This window comes from Rhea pennata, chromosome 5, assembly GCF_028389875.1.
Source record: "Rhea pennata isolate bPtePen1 chromosome 5, bPtePen1.pri, whole genome shotgun sequence".
NCBI classification, from domain to species: Eukaryota; Metazoa; Chordata; class Aves; order Rheiformes; family Rheidae; genus Rhea; species Rhea pennata.
In genome coordinates, this window is record NC_084667.1 from 4,645 (window position 1) to 22,576 (window position 17,932).

At 52.6% G+C, this 17,932-nt stretch overlaps 1 protein-coding gene and 1 long non-coding RNA gene across 20 annotated transcripts in view; both read right to left on the bottom strand.

Annotated features, from left to right (window-relative positions):
- Window positions 1-574: 574 nt before the first annotated feature.
- LOC134140637 (uncharacterized) overlaps window positions 575-17,932 on the bottom strand; it is a 29,958-nt gene continuing 12,600 nt past the window's right edge. For 6 of the 18 annotated variants that reach the window (XR_009958468.1, XR_009958465.1, XR_009958460.1 and 3 more), the window contains 6 exons: window positions 2,861-3,326; window positions 2,729-2,775; window positions 1,272-1,406; window positions 1,140-1,192; window positions 853-904; window positions 575-634 (listed from right to left, as the gene is read on the bottom strand). The gene's annotated coding sequence lies outside the window, so the exon portion shown is untranslated. Of the gene's footprint in view, window positions 635-665; window positions 759-852; window positions 905-990; window positions 1,046-1,139; window positions 1,193-1,271; window positions 2,502-2,583; window positions 2,639-2,683; window positions 2,802-2,860; window positions 3,327-15,541; window positions 16,083-17,932 lie in introns of those variants that run through there. The other 12 variants (XR_009958467.1, XR_009958464.1, XR_009958461.1 and 9 more) reach the window with 12 other exon arrangements.
- LOC134141135 (uncharacterized) lies at window positions 12,064-13,677 on the bottom strand. 2 transcript variants are annotated; one of them, XR_009958544.1, is made up of 4 exons: window positions 13,291-13,677; window positions 12,861-13,032; window positions 12,462-12,706; window positions 12,064-12,376 (listed from the first exon to the last, which is right to left on the bottom strand). It is a non-coding gene; the product is annotated as an uncharacterized LOC134141135 (long non-coding RNA). The 2 variants fall into 2 exon arrangements; XR_009958543.1 differs by having other exon boundaries at window positions 12,064-12,706.

Genomic DNA, 17,932 nt, shown 5'->3' on the forward strand with positions numbered 1-17,932 from the left:
AGATTCCCTTGGCACGATGCCGATGACTCGTGTCCGGCAAAGGACAACAGATGCCTGCCACGCTACTCCTACACAGTGTGGGCTGTGCTCCCTGAGCACAAAGAACAAGAGCGACATCAAGACCTCAGCAAAACAGAACACAGCCACAACACACAGACGACACCAGAACACAGAAGACACCAGAACACAGACGACACCCTGGAGCTGCCCTGCCTAGCACACCCTCGCTTTCTGCCACACACACCCCACCATCTCTTCCTCACACACAGCACTCCTTCTGAGGAGCCCTCCACACTACAATGAATGTCAGCACACGTGCACACGCACACACACACTGAGCCAACACACCCCAACACCCTTTGCCTTCAGCTTAGCTTTTAGACTGCAGAGCCTGCGGGTCACCATCTGTCCTCAGGAGGCACCCGTGACGGCGGCCGCATCCTCTCCAGTCTTCGATCGCCGCGTTTGCCTCCGGCGCCTGCCAAACCACAGCACAAGCGGTCACCTCCGTGCCAGTCAGCTCCTACCTCATCCGCAACAACACCCTCCCCCAAAGCACCACAGATGCTCTGCTCACCTTCACTACAACACTTCCAAACTCCAACACTGCGGCTGGATGGGCCACCCGCAGCATCTGGAAGAAACAAAAAAAACAAAATTGCTCCTCACCCAGACAGCGCTCGCCAGCCCCGTGATGCCAGACACCGAGCTGCTTCCCTGCGATCCGCAGGCGTGCCTCGGAAAGGCCTGCACGGTACCTGCAAAAAAGCAGAGCGAGAGACATCACTGAGGGGCAGCCCAACACCGCCCACCACACAATAACATTCTGACACAAACAAGATATGCTCTCACCTGCTCAGGCTCTTGCCAGCACTCAACTTCTTTCCACAGCTTTCTGCAAAACCTGCAAGCACAGAGCAATCATGCACTGAGGTGATGTGTGCAAGACCACAGACCACCTGCATCAAGCATTTGCTCCCACACCTTTACCCGCTCCTATAACCCCTGCTGACCGCCAGGCTATGGTCACAGTGCCGAGGCCTGTCTGTAAAACGAGAACGGCGGTGTGCAACACGGACGGCGCCGACAGGACAACAGCCCTATATAGCCTCCGCTTCATCTCTGGGAACGACGCTCACCTTGCCGTATTCTGCCTGGGTGTGAGTAATCTGGCCTCCGCATTGCTCCTCATCTACAAGTACAAAGCAAGAATTGATCCAGGAACCGTAGCACAACACCACCCCGTTTCCAACAACAAACCCCTAGATCACCTTCTAAGACCATGCCCCTTTCTTCCTCCGTCTCCCTTCAGCCCACTGGGAATGCTGCTCTGCACCTGAACCTAAGAGTGGAGATGCCTCTCGCTTCCTTCGTCTCCCTTGGGCACATGGGCTGCTGCAGCACATCTGCAAAACAGCATAAAGGGGAGCGCACAGGCTGGCGGATCAATGTTCTGAGCCATCCCTGCCACACTCTACATCCTACCATTCCTAACACCCACAGGCAAGGCAGCTCCAGCCCCAAACGGACGGACAGACACAAACACAAAGCAGAGTCCTACACAAAAAGAAACACACACACACGACTTTGCTAGCCAGAAAGTCCTACAATGCCACAGCTGTGCAGCTCTGATGCTCTGGACAAGTCCACAAGAGAGTCAAATACCAGCGTCCATGATGCAAAGGTGCCGACAAAGGCAGGAGAGTTGATGCCAAAGCAGCCGGCCACGGAAGACCCCGAGCTGTGGCTGTACAGGGAAGAGAACCCTGAAAGGGTGCCAGTAAGATGCAAAACAAGAGCGGTCCCAGAAGACGAGAGCTGACAAGGCCTGGATGACGACCGCGGAAATGATTGGCCGCAAATGACCGGGATGCAAAGCCTGAGCGACGGACCGCCCCTTCTAGCTGGCCACACAGAATGAGACAGGATTCCTTGGCAGGATGCCGATGAGTCACGCCAGGCAAAAGACAATGGATGCCTATCGCTCTACTGCTGCACAGTATGGGCTGTGCTCCTTGAGCACAAAGAACAACAGTGACATCAAGACCTGAGGAAAAAAAAAGTATCACAGCTACACACAACACAGACACAAGCTGCAGCTGCCCTGCCTAGCACACCCTGGCTTTCTCCCATACACCCTCTGCTGCACTTGCCTCACACAGGAAACACCAGAAGAATCCTCCACACTATGCTGAATGTCAGTGTGCACATATACACCCCACACGCACTCTTTGCCCCTCAATTTCGTTTTTGGAGTACTGCGAATCACCGTCTGTCCTCACGAGTCAGCCTCGATAACGGTTGCATCCTCTCCGATCTTCCTTCAGTCGCCACGTTCGCCTTCGTCGCTTGCCAAACTGGAGCGCGAGCGGTCACCGCTGTGCCGGTCGGCTCCGGCCTCTTCTGCGACGGCACCCTCCCCGCAATTGTTATAATTGCTCTGCTCACCTGCACCGCACCGATTCCACGCTCCATAGTGGCTGCGAGAACACCCATGGCACCTGGAAAAAACAAGACAACAAAAGTACTCTTCTGCTAAGCAGCATTGACTTAGCTCTAGAACTGTCACACCGTTATACTCACCCATTCTACCTAACCTCAAACACTGAAACATTCCTGGGAAAAGCCCACACAGTACCTCGAAAAGAAAAGAATAAATTACTGACCAGCAGCCTGGCATTACCTGACCAGACAGGGGAACTCCAGCCTGACAAGTGTCCCCTCTCACCTGCTCAGCCTTCTTGTTGCCGCTCACATTCTCCTCTCCACAACTTCCTGCAAAACCGGAGAAAAGACTAGACCTGGAGGTGATGCCAAAAACCACACCCCATCTGTAACCATACCTCACTATAACACTTACCTGCTCCGCTTGCCCATCCTGACCGCCAGCCTACGGGTTGCCGTGCCGAGGCGTGCCACACACCTGTAAAATCAGAACAGCAGTGGGCAACGGGGACGGCGCCGACAAGACGACAGCTCTATACTAGGTGCCGCTTCCTCTCTCGGATTGACGCTTGCCTCACCACGCTCCTGCCAGGTGAGAGGGACCCTCACTGCACATTGTTCCACACCTACAAGCACAAAGCAAAAGTTAACAAGGGAACTGTTGACCACACCGCTCTCCTTCCAAAAACAACTCTAGCTCATCTTCTTATAGCACAACCCTTTCTTCCTCCATCTCTCTTCAGCCCGCCGGGAAAGCCGCTGCATATCTGCAACAAATCAAAGCAGAACACAAGGAGGCCGATCGATTGCCGCTCCGGTCCATCACTGACACGCTCTACACACTACCGTTGCTAACACCCACACGCAAGGCAGCTCCAGCACTAAACAGACAGATAAGAAACATTAGACACAAACACGCAGGAAAGCCCTACACAAAAAGAACTACTCCCACACATAAGATGCTGTGGGTTAGAAAGCTCTACAACATCACAACCGCGCAGCTCTGATGCGCTGCACAAGACCGGAAAAGAACCGAGCGCCACCGCTTCTGATGGCGAGAGCTCCGGCAAAGCCGGAAAGATCGACGCGAGAAAGGTCGGCGAGAAAGATCCGACACGGCGATGACGCAGGGAAGAAAACCCTGAAAGGACACCGCAAAGATGCGAAACAAGAGCGGCCGACGATGCCTTGAAGATGGCAAAGATGATCGGCCGCAAACGGCTACGACGCAAAGCCGGAGTGACGGACCGCCCCTTTTAGCTGGCCACGCGGAATGAGGCGATCTGTCGCCACGATGCTGATGAGTCACGCCAGGCAAAAGACGACGGATGCCTACCGCACTACTGCTGCGCGGTGTGGATCATGCTCCTTGAGCGCGAAGCACAAAAGTGACATCAAGACCTGAACAAAAGGTAGCAGAGCTAAAACACACAACACAGACAACACAGGAACATAGACATAGGCTGGAGCTGCCCCGCCTAGCTCGCTCTCGCTTCCTCACATCCACCTTCTGCCGCGCCTGCCTCACACACGGCACGCACCAGAAGCGCCCTCCGCGCTGCACTGAACATCAGCGGGCATACACACGCAGCCAAGACACCCCAACGCTCTTCGCCCTTCATCTTAGCTTTTGGAGTTCTCAGGGTCGCTATCTGTACTGAAGAAACATCCGCAATGGCAGCTACACGCTCTCTGATCTTCCTTCGGTCACCACATTCACCTTCATCGCCTACCAAATCGGAACATGAGCGGTCGCCCCCGTGCCGGCCGGCTCCGGCCTCGTCCGCGAGAGCTTCCTCCGCCCGAGCGCCGTGCGTGCGCCGCTCGCCCGTGCCACGCCGATTCCGAGCTCCCGCAACTTCTCTGTGGTGACGTCCACGGTACCTGGAAAACCAACGCAACAAACTTACTGTGCTGCCAGGCAGTGCTGACCAGCCCTGGAACAACTGAAACACCGGTACCATCACCTGTTCTGCCTCACCGGAAATGCTCAGCCGTTTCTTGGAAGGGCTGCACGGTACCTGAAAAAACAGAGTAAGGGTCAGAAGCACAGCTGCGAAACAGTACGCGGCAGCGCGTTCGGGGGCACAAATACAAGAAAGGCGCTGGAAGGCAACGCTGCAAATTGCTTGCTGCTCGCCCAGGAAAGTCCAGCGGTTTCTTCCTGCTCGGCCCTAATGCTTGGGTAGGAAAAGAGGGGAGTTGATTAGCTATATGTAGGTTGATTTTTGAGCTCTTGAAGCACATATGCTTACTTATGCGGGGGTTGTGTTTCCAATGACACGACTACATTTCTCATCATACTGCGGTGGTAGGGAGGAAGGGTGCTTCCTTCTCTCTTCATATAAAGTCTACACTCTTCTACAAGTCTACATACTACAAAAATCTCAAACAGTATCTCCCTGACAGGGCTGACAATATTTCTGAGGAGCAGCACAACATCCAGCAAGTAAGCCGTCAGACCAGCCGATGAGAGCGACAGCTCACACGCATCTGAATTACTGGAGATGCTACACAACACACCACCACCTAGGCTGTGAAAGAAGGTGAAAATGCCTTTTGAGAACCGCTGCTGTCTCCTTTTGTTCGCAGTCCAAAAGAGGAGCAAATAATTTCTCAGGTCTCATCATCTGGGAAGAACCCAGTGATGAAGTCAGGACCCTTCCACAATAAACACAGAAACGCCAGAACCCAATAATGACACTTAACAGAAGATATACCTGGAGACCCGGAAGTCCTTTTCCACCGCTGAACGCCCCATACCGAAACACCGACCGGAGAGAAAAAACGTGGGGTACGAGCGGTTTTCTGTCGTACTTGCATCTCTGCGTTCGGCTGTCCCGTCGCTCTTATGTTAAGGCGTGACCCTTGCTATTCTAAATGCAGCGATAAATTTTGCAGGCGGTTTTATTTCCTCAAATGCTGTTATTTACAGCATTTGTTATTTTAAGGCAATTCCAGAGCATCACTCCCATGAGAGAGCAAAGCCAGAATGATCTCCCTGGGCTGAGAGCCCGCCTTTATGTAACGCTAGGCCCGCCCACTGCCCTACCCACAAGCACTTGGAAGGGGCGGAGCAAAGCAGTGGAAGCCATAAATACATAGGGCTGGGCAGGAGCAGGTCTTTCTCGTCTGCTCAGAATGCAAACTATGGAAAGGATCAGCAGACCATTTTGACGGAAAGAGTTATCTACTCTGCTACTGAGACTTCATCTACTATTTCTATAATACCGGGAGGTATGTTGTTAAACTTCTTTTTACTCTAACTAGCATGAGCCTTTGCATTCGAAACTAGAAACCGTTTCTGCTTATGCTTTGGAAGAAAACGACAACATTCCACGTAACCTTTAAAGGGAATATTATACCATAGTCGATTGGTTCAGACCTGCATACAATTCAGCTGTTTGGGCAAGACAACATTTCCTATAGGGCAAACCGAGATACCAAAATAAACTCTTGGAACAAGCCTGCTTCTGTAAGGTGACTACTTCCCAAGAGGGGTGTTTCCTGTGTAGTACCTAGAGTAATTAAGAAAATGCAGTTGCTAGGTGGGATAGGTAGGTCCCCAGGGGAATACTAGCTCTGTATCTCAAAGTGGAGGACTCACAGAAGACAAGAAAGGTACTAAGAGGGCTGCAGAACCAACACAGCACTTTGGGGCACAACAAAGGCTTCAGAAAGAGGTTCTGAAGGGACTAGAGGAGTCCTACAAGGGTGAAAAGGCCAAAACATAGCTTGGGCACAAAAAGAAGGCTGAAATAATAGTCCAGACTAAAATAAAGGGATTCCTAAGGGCTCTGCAGGACCTACAGAGGTGCATGTGGCACAGTAAAGCTCTGAAGAAGAATCCAGAGCACATTAAACGTCTCTTATAGATACTAGAGAACAACTTAAAAAAACCCCCAAAAAGTCCAACCAAGGCCACCCAAAGGGTTCAGAGGAGAAAAGGGGGCTCAGGCAGCTGAATGAAAAAAAAAAAGGATTAGAGCATAAGAAAAAGCTCAGAAACAGTTTGGAGAACACTGCAGAAATCCTAAAGAAGCTAGACTGCCAAAAGACAGCTCTAGGGAGGATGGAAGGCCAAAAGACTCCACAGTGCACTAGAAAGGTCCTAACAGACCTGCATGGCTAAAAAATGACTCTGGGGCACAAGGAAGATAGCTGGAGGGCTACTGAGGAGACTAGACAGTTCCTAAGGTGGCTAGAGGGCCAGAGAGAATCTGTGGAGCACAGTAAGCATCCCAGGAAGCGTTCAGAGCAGACCAGACAGCTCGTAAGGGGACTAGATGGTCAGAAATTAAGAACTTGCTAACAAGAGAGACTTCTAGAGGTATTCTACGGGGACAGGAGAGGTTCTATGAGATGTATAGGGCCAAAGGCCTCAGGAGGCCATTTGAACAACTAGAGGGGTTTTAAGCAACTTTGAGGGCCAGAAGACAGCTCTGGGGCATGAAAAGGGCCTTTAAAGGGAAGAGTTTTTGAAGGGTTTCCAGGGGAGTAGCATGGTGCTAAGGAGGAGCCTACACAGTCAACGCAGGTCTGCGGGCGGGAAACAAAAGGCCGAAACAGGAGGCCAAAGCAGAGCGGTAGGCTGCTAAAAGAGCTGGAGTGCTAAGAGGGCTCTAGGACAGCAGGAGCACTCAAGATGGATTCTGAGGGGACTGCAGGATCCGGGGAGGGGGAGGGCCAGACAGCAGCTCTGGCAAACAATGAAGGGAAGCAACTAGTCTAAAGTGTACTACAGCAGTTCAAAAGGGGCCTACATAGCCAAACAAATGACTCTAGGGAATAAAGAAGAAACCTGGATGGGCTACCAGAAAATTACATGCTTTCTAATGGGATTCCAGAGGGCCAGAAGACGCATCAAGACCACAAGGAAGGCTGAGACATCCAGAGGAAACTAGGAGTGCTAAGCAATCTACATGGCAAAAAGAATTACTCTAGGGAACAGGGAAGAGAGCTAGAGGAGTTCTGAGGAGACTAGAGGGTTCCAAAGTGTTGGGGTGGGGTGGGGGAGAACTCTGGGGCACACAGAAAGCTGAAAGGGTAATCCAGAGTACACTAGAAGGATGCTAAGGGGTCTAGAGGGCCAACAGAGGTCTGCAGGTGTAAAATGCCAAAAGAGGCCACTAAACCAGAGGAGAGGGCTACTAAAGGGGCTGCGCTGGCAACCAGAGGGCTCCAAGGGGATTCTGAGGGGACTGCAAGGTGCTAATGGGTGTAAAGGACCAGAAGAGAGCTCTAGGGCAGAAGAAAGGTTGAAAGAATAGTCCAGAGTGCACTATAGAGATCCTAAGCCATCCAGAGGGCCAAAACAGAGACTTTCAGGAACAAGGAGGGAATCTGAAGGTGTTTTGAGAAGACTAGGTGGTCCTGAAAGGGTCCAGAAAGGCAGAAGACTGCTCTTGAGCCCCATCCTGTCCAAAAGAGGTGTCCAGAGAGCACAAGAGGGGTCCTTGGGGCTCTAGAGGGCCAAGAGAAGACTCTGGGGCACCACAGAGGCCAAAAGAGCGGTCCGGAGTAGAGCAGCGTCACACAGGGTTCTGGAGGACCAAATGAGTGCTCTGGGTTGGAATAAAGGCCTTCGGAGAGGCTCTGAGGGGAGTCAAGGTGTGCTAGAGAGGCTGGCGGAGGAAAAGACAGCTGTGGGGTACAAGGAAGGCTGCAAGAATAATCCAGAGAGCACGAGAGGGATGCTAAGGGGCCTAGAAGGCCACAGAGGTCAGCAGATGGAAAATAGAAGGCTTAACCAGGGCAGTAGGCTGCTAAAGGCTGCTGGAGCACCAACTGAGGGCTGCAGGGCAAGGAGGAGGGCACCTGAGGGATTCTAAAGGGACAAGAGGGGGGCTAATGGGTCTACAGGGTGCCAAGACAAACCTCTGGGGCAGAAGAAAAGCTAAAAGAGTATTCTGGAGTGTGCTACAGGATTTCTATGGGGACTCCAAGATGCAAAGATGACTCTGGAGAAGAAGGAAGATAGCTGGAGGCTTTCTGAGACTAGAGAGTTCCTAAACTGCCTGGGCGGGGAGGCCAGAAGACAGCTCTGGGGCACGCCAAAGGCTGAAAAGATAGTCCAGGTGGACGAGAGCAGAGCTAAGGGGTCTAGAGGGCCAGCAGAGCTCAGGAGATGGAAAATAAAAGGCCAAAGGAGCAGGCCAAAGCAGAGCAGCGGGCTGTTAAAGGGACTGGACTGGCAACCAGAAAGCTCTAGGGCAGGAAGAAGATCTCTTGGGGGATTCTGAAGCGACTGCAGGGGTGCTAATGGGTGTAGAGGGCCAGAAGAGAGGTCAGCACCGGAAGAAAGGAGTGTCACACAGAGGTCTAGAGGATCCAAGGGGTGCTCTGGGGCAGAATATAGGCCTGCAGAGGGACTCTGAAGGGAGTAGAGGGGTGCTAAAGCTGCTGGAGGGACAAAAGATAGCTGTGAGGCACAAGGAGGGCTGCGAGAGTAATGCAAAGTGCGCAAGAGGGGTGCTAAGGGGTCTGGAAGGCCAGCAGAGCTCACCAGATAGAAAATAAAAGGCCAAAGGAGCAGGGCAAAGCAGAGAAGCGGGCTGCTAAAGCGGGCTGGAGCCCTTAATCATGTTATCTGGTATGCAAGGAACCAATAGACACACAGGGTTGAAATATTTGTTTATTATATTTCTGTGCAGAGATAGGTGCTAAGTGGTAGATCCACGAAGCTAGCACACCTTCTCCTTTCCTCGTTCTTTATTTATATATACACTTTTCAGGGAGTACTTTACACATGTTTTTCTATTAGTTACAGTTTTTATCATATCATGTATTAACTCCATGCTTGCACTTTAACATTCCTATTAATTAGCACAAGAAGCTCAGAAGGTGGTAACATGATTACTATGTCATTATCATGTCATTCTGATCTCATTGATTTAGGGGAGTGTAATTTAATACGTTAATAAGTATTAATGAACTTATAGATTACTGGGTTATACTACTGTTTTTGTTTTGCCAACTCTTCACATTGTTCAAAGTGTTGTTTCCTTGACGTTATTCAGCTGCAACTGGTCATCCTTCACATTACTGTGTTACAATAGCCTCTCTCCCTTGTCCTTCAGTCTTGCAGGGTTTCCACAGCAGCATTCCAGTAACAAGACTACAACTCCTAGCATGCGCTGCAGACAAAAATGGCCTCCCAAAGCCCGGTACCGAAAGACTACACCTCCTACCATGCGCAGCATATGAAAATACCCTTCCGGAAACCTGGTGCCGGAAGACTACAGATCCTGGCATGCGCGGCAGGCTAAAATGGCTCCCCGGAAACTCTCTGCCGGAAGACTACATCTACCGGCATGCAGAGCAAAACAATATGGCCGACAGGAAGCTTAGCTCTCCCGGCATCCGCTGCACACTGAAATGGCCGACCGGAAGTCAGATTCAGGTGGACTAGTCCTCCCGGCATACCGCACGCGCAAAAAAGGAAAAAAAAAAAAAAAAAAGCCTCCCGGAAGCCCGGTGCCGGAAGCCTACTGCTCCCGGCATGCCGCGCAAAACAACATGTCCGCCCGGAAGCCCAGTGCCGGAAGACTACCGCTCCTGTTTCCGGCATGCTGGGGGTGGGGGGGGCTGCAGCGCTCGGTGGTGTCTGAACCTACGGCACTTCTGTTCTGGCCTGCCCCTTCTCTGCTCCCCCCTCACTCTCGAGGGCCGGAAACCACCACACAGCCCAGACTGCAGCCTTGCAATCTCCAACACGGGCCTGGGGCTCCCCAACACCCTCTCGAGTAGCCCCGAGTCAGCTCCCACACTGCCCAGGCCCATGTGATCCTCCCCAGTGCTTCCCCTGGGATCCTGTCTACCCCTCCAGGACAGTCCCAATCTGACCCTGGGCCCCCCCTCACTAATCTGATGTGCACTAAACCCCACCACAGCCCTGATGCAATCCATTCATCTTTCTCTCTCCAGCCCCAGCTCATCACCTTCCTTCCCACCCTCTATGACCCTGATGCACAGCTCTTCCCCACCCTGTCCTTGCCTCCCACTGTGCCAATACATGGGCCCCCCCACCCCCAGTACACTTTGCCCCAGCACGGTCCGCCTCAGTTCTGCTCCATCGCGCAGGACGCTCCCATCCACTAAGATCGGCAGCAAGTGCATGACCTGTAGGCCAGCCCCCCCTCAGCCCTGCTCACCTCCTCTGCAGTGCAGCCAACATTCTAGTCCCAACAGGCAGTGTGTGGCAGCAGCTCCATTGTCCTGGACCAACACTGACATGAACTTCCAAATGCAGACCCAGCTCACAGCATGTACCCACTTCCTGCCCTTGCAATCAGCCAAACAGGCCCCACCTGGGTCTTGTCCCAGCCACAGTGCCCAGAGCTGCAGGCCATCAGGGACAGCTGGGACTGCCAGGGCAGCAGAGGCCCCCCCGGCTTCTGAGAGCAGCTTCCTGAAAGCTCAAGGGAGAGCCCTGGAGTGCACAGGGAGCAAAAGGGGACATTCAGGGCACAAGGAAACAAATTGAGAGCTGCAGGTGCAACAAACGGGATGTGTGTGTGTGTGTATACACACACACAAACATTTTATGTATGTATGTATGTATATTACAATGCAAAGAGAGAGCAAACAGGGTGATTCTGGGAGCACCAAAAGGCAAAAGGAGGGCCCTGGGGCACACCCAGAAAGCTCTGCGACAAAACAGAGAACTTTGTCGCGCGCTGCAGAGCAAGCGCAGGGCTCCGAGGTGCACGGCGGCCGTGGGGGCGAGCCAAAATGTGAACTGAAGGCTCCTGAGGGCATCAGAGGGCAAACGCAGGACTCCGGGGCAAACCAAAATACAGACAAAGGGCCTCGGGGCACACCAAAGGGGCCGTAAGGCACGTCGCAGGGCTCAGCGCGGCTGACTTAGCCTCGACAAGAGGCTCTTAGCCTGGGGAAGACTGAGGGGGGATCTTATCAAAATCTATCAGTATCTGAAGGCAGGGTGGCAAGGGGATGGGGCTAAACTCTTTCCAGTTCTCCCACGCGAAAGGACTAGAGGCAACGGGCACAAGCCGAACCACAGGAAGTTGCGCCTGAATGCGAGGAAGGATTTCTTTCCCGTGAGAGTGACGGAGCACTGGAACGGGTTGCCCAGAGAAGTGACGGAGTCTCCTTCTCCGGAGCTATTCAAAACCCACCTGGGTGCGATCCTGTCTAACGTGCTCTAGGTGACCCTGCTTGAGCAGGGAGGTTGGACTAGGCGATCCCCAGAATTCCCTTCCAACCTTACCCATTCTGTGATTCTGTGACTGCACCGGCGCCTGCAGGCTCTCCGCAGCCCCACGGACGCCCGCAGCTCTCCCAGCTCCGGGCACGCGGGCCACGGCCCCAGACAGGCCAGGGAACAGGCCGGTGCCCTCACACGGCCCTGGAGGGGGGGCCCCGGCTGCCCCCACGACGATGGGAACCACCCCCAAGAGTCCCGAGGGTCCAGGCCACGCAAGGGCAACTCCCCACAGCCCCGGGAACAGCACCGAGTCCCCTGGGAACTGCAGGCACTCCAAAGTGCAAGGGGCTCGGCCACCAGCTCCCGGCCCCGGGCGCACAACGTGTAACCTTCTCCCCTGGGCGTCATCTTCAGGCAGGGGGGCGTCCGGAACCACAGACACGACCGCAAAGAATAAAGCGGCTGTTTATTGTTTTACTGGGCAGAAACACCACCTGGGAGCGAGCCTGCCATGGAGCTCAGTGCCGGCACGCTTCCCCTTACCCCGTGACACCTGAAGAGTCATCGCCACGCCAGCGTCCGTCTGTCCGACCGTCCGTCCGTCCGTTGGGGAAGGGTCAGCTCCCGCCGCAGCCCCCGAGGCGGCAGGTAAAACCATCTCTGAAAACCATCTCTTAATTTTACAGTTCGTGCACTTTCTCCCTCTCTCTCTCTTTCTCCCTCTCCTTCTTCAGAAACTTTGGCCACTTCAGTATCATTCCCCTAAGATAATAATTTGCAGTCTCATAGCTTTTAAATTAGGATCTTTCACAAACATGTGAAGTCACACGCACAGAAACACACGTACGTAGCATACTTGCTGTAAGGCGGACAGACCTTTGTTATACGTCTGTGATCTATTATTTCGATCGCTACTAACAGTGAGCCTTCCTAGTCAGGAAGGACGGGCTTTTGTTTGCGGGAGACGGAGACGGCTCTTGGCTGGTTCCACGTGGTTTTCGCACCTCAGCTTGCTTACGTTTTTCTGGTCTCTTCAACTTCAGCCGTGGCAATTCGTCTGAAAGTGTAAGTATTGTATCCTTCCCTTTCTATCTGCACACGTAGGATAACAGGACAAAACACAAACAGCCAAAGCAAAACTAAGGTGGATGCAGTTAACGATATCCACAGGGCAGGAAAGGGTTGCTTAGCCTTCAGTACTGCCTCTGGGAGGCCGAAATAACAAACAGTCGTTACCAACAGTCACCTTACTTGCCCGTGGCAGAACACCTCCTTCTGCAGCAGTTGCTGGGGATATCAGGGGTCTACTGCATTTTTGCTTCCTCGTTTCATTCACTTCGTCCCTTAGGTATTAATCACAAAAAGACCGCTTGTCCAGCTTTCCTCTCCGTCAGCATTTACTATCGTTGGTTCTAGCTCTGTAACAAAGAGAGAAGCTGGCATTTTACTCTCAATGAAAGGCAACGAAAGCATTTACGCATGTTCTTTTTTTCTCTTTCCCGTGTTCTTCCCCCTTTTTATACTTTTTTTTTCTTCTCCTCTCCCCTCCTTTCTTAAAGGAAAGGTCTCAATACAGCACTTTACATCATACGTTACAGGGTAAACTGTTTGGAAACATTCCGTACAGCAATTAGGGCTAGGTTATTAGACAGGCAGGCACATCACCTCATGCTTACCTATGCCATCTTCCATGAAGCCTTGTTTTTATCCTGCTTCAGTACTATCGTTACTGTCCTTTACCCTTTCTCAAACCTTTGCACGCACCCGCTTAACCAACAATTCCCTCGGTCTTTCACTACACGGAAGAAGGAAAGCACTTGATGTGCCTGTCTCTGTTTCCGACCTATCACCTTTTCGATTCAGCTCCCAGATTCCTCTTACGCTCAGATGCTTGCCTCATAGGTGATGACCAAATAGCTGGTTCGCTACCTGTAGCCACTTCTCTTCAAGATGTCCCCTTTTACAGCTCAGCTCTCTTGGCTGCCAACACCTTCTTTGGGCACCCTCTATCCACATCCATAACAATGGCGCACGCCGCCTTTCTCGTTCTCTCAATCCTAACCCTAACCCCAACCCTAACCCTAACCCTAACCCTAACCTAACCCTAACCCTAACCCTAAACCCTAACCCTTAACCCTAACCCTTAACCCTAACCCTAACCCCTAACCCTCTAACCCTAACCCAACCAACCTCTTACCTTTGACCCCTGACCCTTGACCTCTGACTCCCTGACCCTGACCTTTGATCCCCCGACCCTCGACCCCAGACCTTTGACCCCTGACCCCTAACCTTTGACCCCTGACCCCGACCTTCGACCTCTGACCCTTGACCCCTGACCTTTGACCCCTGACCCCGACCTTCGACCTCTGACCCTTGACCCCCGACCCTCGACCCCTGACCTTCAACCTCTGACCCTTGACCTCTGACCCTCGACCCCTGACCTTTGACCCTGACCTCTGACCCTCGAACCATGCCTTCTAACCCTTGACCCCTGACCTTCGACCTCTGACCCCCGAACTTCGACCCCTGACCTTTGACCTCCGACTACCGACCCATGCCCTTTGACCCCCGACCTTCGACCTCTGACCCTTGACCCCTGACTTCCGACCCTTGACCCCTGACCTTCGACCTTCCACCTCTGCCCCTTGACCCCGAACCTCGATCTCTGACCCTTGTCCCCTGACCTTTGACCCTGACCTCTGACCCTTGACCCCTGTCCTCTAACCCTTGACCTCTGACCCCCTGACCTTCGACCTCTGACCCCCGGACCTTCGACCTCTGACCCTTGACCCCTGACTTCCGACCCTTGACCCCCGACCTTTGACCCCCGACTCCCTAACCTTTGACCCCGACCTTCGACCTCTGACCCTTGACCCCTGACCCCCCGACCTTTGACCTCTGACCCTTGACCCCTGACCTTCGACCTCGGACCCTTGACCCCTGACCTCCGACCTCTGACAATTGACCCCTGACCTTCGACCTCTGACCTCCGACCCTTGACTCCGACCCCTGACCTTTGACCCTAACCCCCGACCTTCAACCTCTGACCCTTGACCCCAGACCTTCGGCCTCTGACCCTTGTCCCCTGACCTTCGACCCCTGACCCTGACCTTCAACCTCTGACCCTTGACCTCTGACCTTCGACCTCTGACCCTTGACCCCTGACCTTTGACCCTGACCTCTGACCCTCCCACCATGCCTTCTAACCCTTGACCCCGACCTTCGACCCCTGACCCCCGACCTTCGACCCCTGACCTTCGACCTCTGACCCTTGACCCCTGACCTCCGACCTTTGATCTCTGACCCTTGACCCCTGACCTCCGACCTCTGACCATTGACCCCTGACCTTCGACCTCTGACCTCCGACCCTTGACCCCGACCCCTGACCTTCGACCCTAACCCCCGACCTTCAACCTCTGACCCTTGACCCCCGACCTTCGGCCTCTGACCCTTGTCCCCTGACCTTCGACCCCTGACCCCGACCTTCAACCTCTGACCCTTGACCTCTGACCTTCGACCTCTGACCCTCGACCCCTGACCTTTGACCCTGACCTCTGACCCTCCCACCATGCCTTCTAACCCTTGACCCCGACCTTCGACCTCTGACCCCCGACCTTCGACCCCTGACCTTTGACCTCTGACCATCGACCCATGCCCTTTGACCCCCGACCTTTGACCTCTGACCCTTGACCCCTGACTTCCGACCCTTGACCCCCTGACCCCTGACCTTCGACCTTCAACCTCTGACCCTTGACCCCGACCCTCGATCTCTGACCCTTGTCCCCTGAGCTTTGACCCTGACCTCTGACCCTTGACCCCCTGTCCTCTAACCCTTGACCCCCTGACCTCTGACCCCTGACCTTCGACCTCTGACCCTTGACCCCTGACTCCCGACCCTTGACCCCTGACCCCCCTGATCCTTGTCCTCTGATCCCTGACCTTTGACCCCCTGACCCTGTGAACCCTGACCTCTGACCCTTGACCCCCTGACCTTTGACGTCTGACCTATGAGCATGTGAACCCTGACCCTTGAACCCTGACCTTTGACCCCTTAACCATAGCCCTTAGCCCCTAGCCTGGACCGTGACCTCTGACCCCTTGAGCCTAACTCCCTGACCCTAAGTCTTGAACCTGACCCCTAGCCCCTAACCCCCAACCCTGACCCCTAACTGTGACTGCTAAGCCTGACCCTGGCTGTAACCCCTGGCCCCTTTGCCTAGCCCCTAGCTGTGACCTGACCCCTAACCCCTGGTGCTGTGGCTGTCCTTGTGGTGTCTTGCTGCTGGCTGTGCTAATGTTGCTGGCTGTGGTGTGTGGTTCCTTGCTGTGTCCCTGTGCTGTGAGCTGTGGTGCCTGGTTGCCTCCTCCTCTGGGCTGGTTGGCTGAGCTGCATGCTCTGTGCTGTGATTTCTGCTGCTGCTGTTGGGTGGTTGGGGTGCTTGACTGTGCTGTATACGGTTGCTGCATGCTGTGTGAAAGCAAAATGAGAGAGAGGGAGGAGGGGAGTGGGGCAGAAGGGAAATAAAAAGGGGTGGGGGGGAAAATAAATAAATAAAATTAATTAATTTGCATATGTCATGCCTTCCCTAGCAGAGGGAGGATACTAGCTTGGAGCAAATAATAATTAATTATTAAAATTAGTTTATTTAAAAAGAAGTATCATAATTTAAAAAAAATATTATTTGCTCCGAGCTAGTATCCTCCCTCTGCTAGGGAAGGCATGACATATGCAAATTAAAACAGATAACTACGGGGAGAAGAAAGCTGACTCCCAAGCAGTAGTCTAGCAATAAAGAAGACAGCCTAGAGAGAGAGAATAAAGCAGAAAGCAAACACTACAGAGCAAAGAACAGAGATGACAGAGCAAAGCGTACAACCCAGCCGACAGAATACTGAATAAAGCAAAAAAAAAAAAAAAAAAAAAAGAGCAAAGAGGTAAACAAAAGTACAGACAGATTTAAAGTGCACAGAGTAGAGAAACAAAGCGAACATGAAAGAATAAATGGAGCAAAAGAAACAGCAGTTATAGCCTAGCAAGCAGCAATCTATGACTTCCTTCTAAAAAAGGACCATTTCAGTCTGGCTGAAAGCCAAGGGGATGAATGTAATTTAATTAAGAGGACACAAACAAACAAAACTGTCTTTATTTGAAATAGAGACACACACAACCCTCTTTGTCTTTATTGCTCAAAGCCAGTCAACAATCTCTTTATCGCAACAAGGTATCTTGGCCTTCAATCATCACAATAGAAAAACCTCAACAAGCAACTCCACATTCTAGAGTGGCTCCACATACTCCTTGCCATCCATCTCTATAATCTCACAGCTACTACTCGCGTCACCCGGCACGTACACTACCTTCCTGCAGTAATAGGCAATCACCTCCTATTTTAGGTAGCTCTCAGTAACAGGGTTACCAAGACGGAAAAAAAAAAAATCCTAGAAAACCCCAGTCCCAAGGCAAAGCTCCGCATCAACATGGGCAACAATAGTTGCCTCGCAGAGTGGCCAGGACCAGAGGAAAAAAAACCCAGCTGGGGGAAAAAAAAAAAAATCCCCCAGCTGTTTTTTTTTTTTTTTTTTTTTTAAAAAAAATAATAGTAATTCAGAATGCTAACTACAACCTAGAGGCAAAAAGAAAAGCATACATCATTAGACCCATCCAACTACCAAACAACTGCCCATTCACACTCACTACAGCCATCCATCCCCTTAGCTAACATAACTATCTGCTACTATTCTTCTTAAACGTAACACTGCATTGGAATGACCACAAAGCCCCCCAAACTGGAAATTCTAACTAATAATAAATAAATAAATACCTCTACCTCTTATTAACCCCCCCCCCAATAACTAGGATAGCTGCATTACTATATTCTACCCACTACCATAACTACATCCACAGGCAAGGCAGCTCCAAACAAAGACACAGACATACATACAGACACAAACACACACCCTAGCATAGATAAAGGGCAGCGAAGACAATGCTGCCAGCCAGTAAGACCTATGACACTACAGTTGTGCAGCTCAGATGCTCTGGACAAGTCCAGAAAAGAGGGGGAAAGGCCACCGCTCGCGATGGAAAGGAGCCGGCAAAACCAGGAACGCCGAGGAAGAGGAGGCTCGTAAGAAAGACCCGAGCCCGTGACAATGCAGGGAAGAGAACCCTGAAAGGGCGCCACAAAGATGCGGAACGAGAGCGGCCTCGGAAGAGGAGCGGCCGGCGAGGCTGCGACCATGGCCCGATCGGCCGTGACGCGAAGCCGGAGCGACGGACCGCCCCTTTTGGTAGGCCGCACGGAATGAGACGAGATT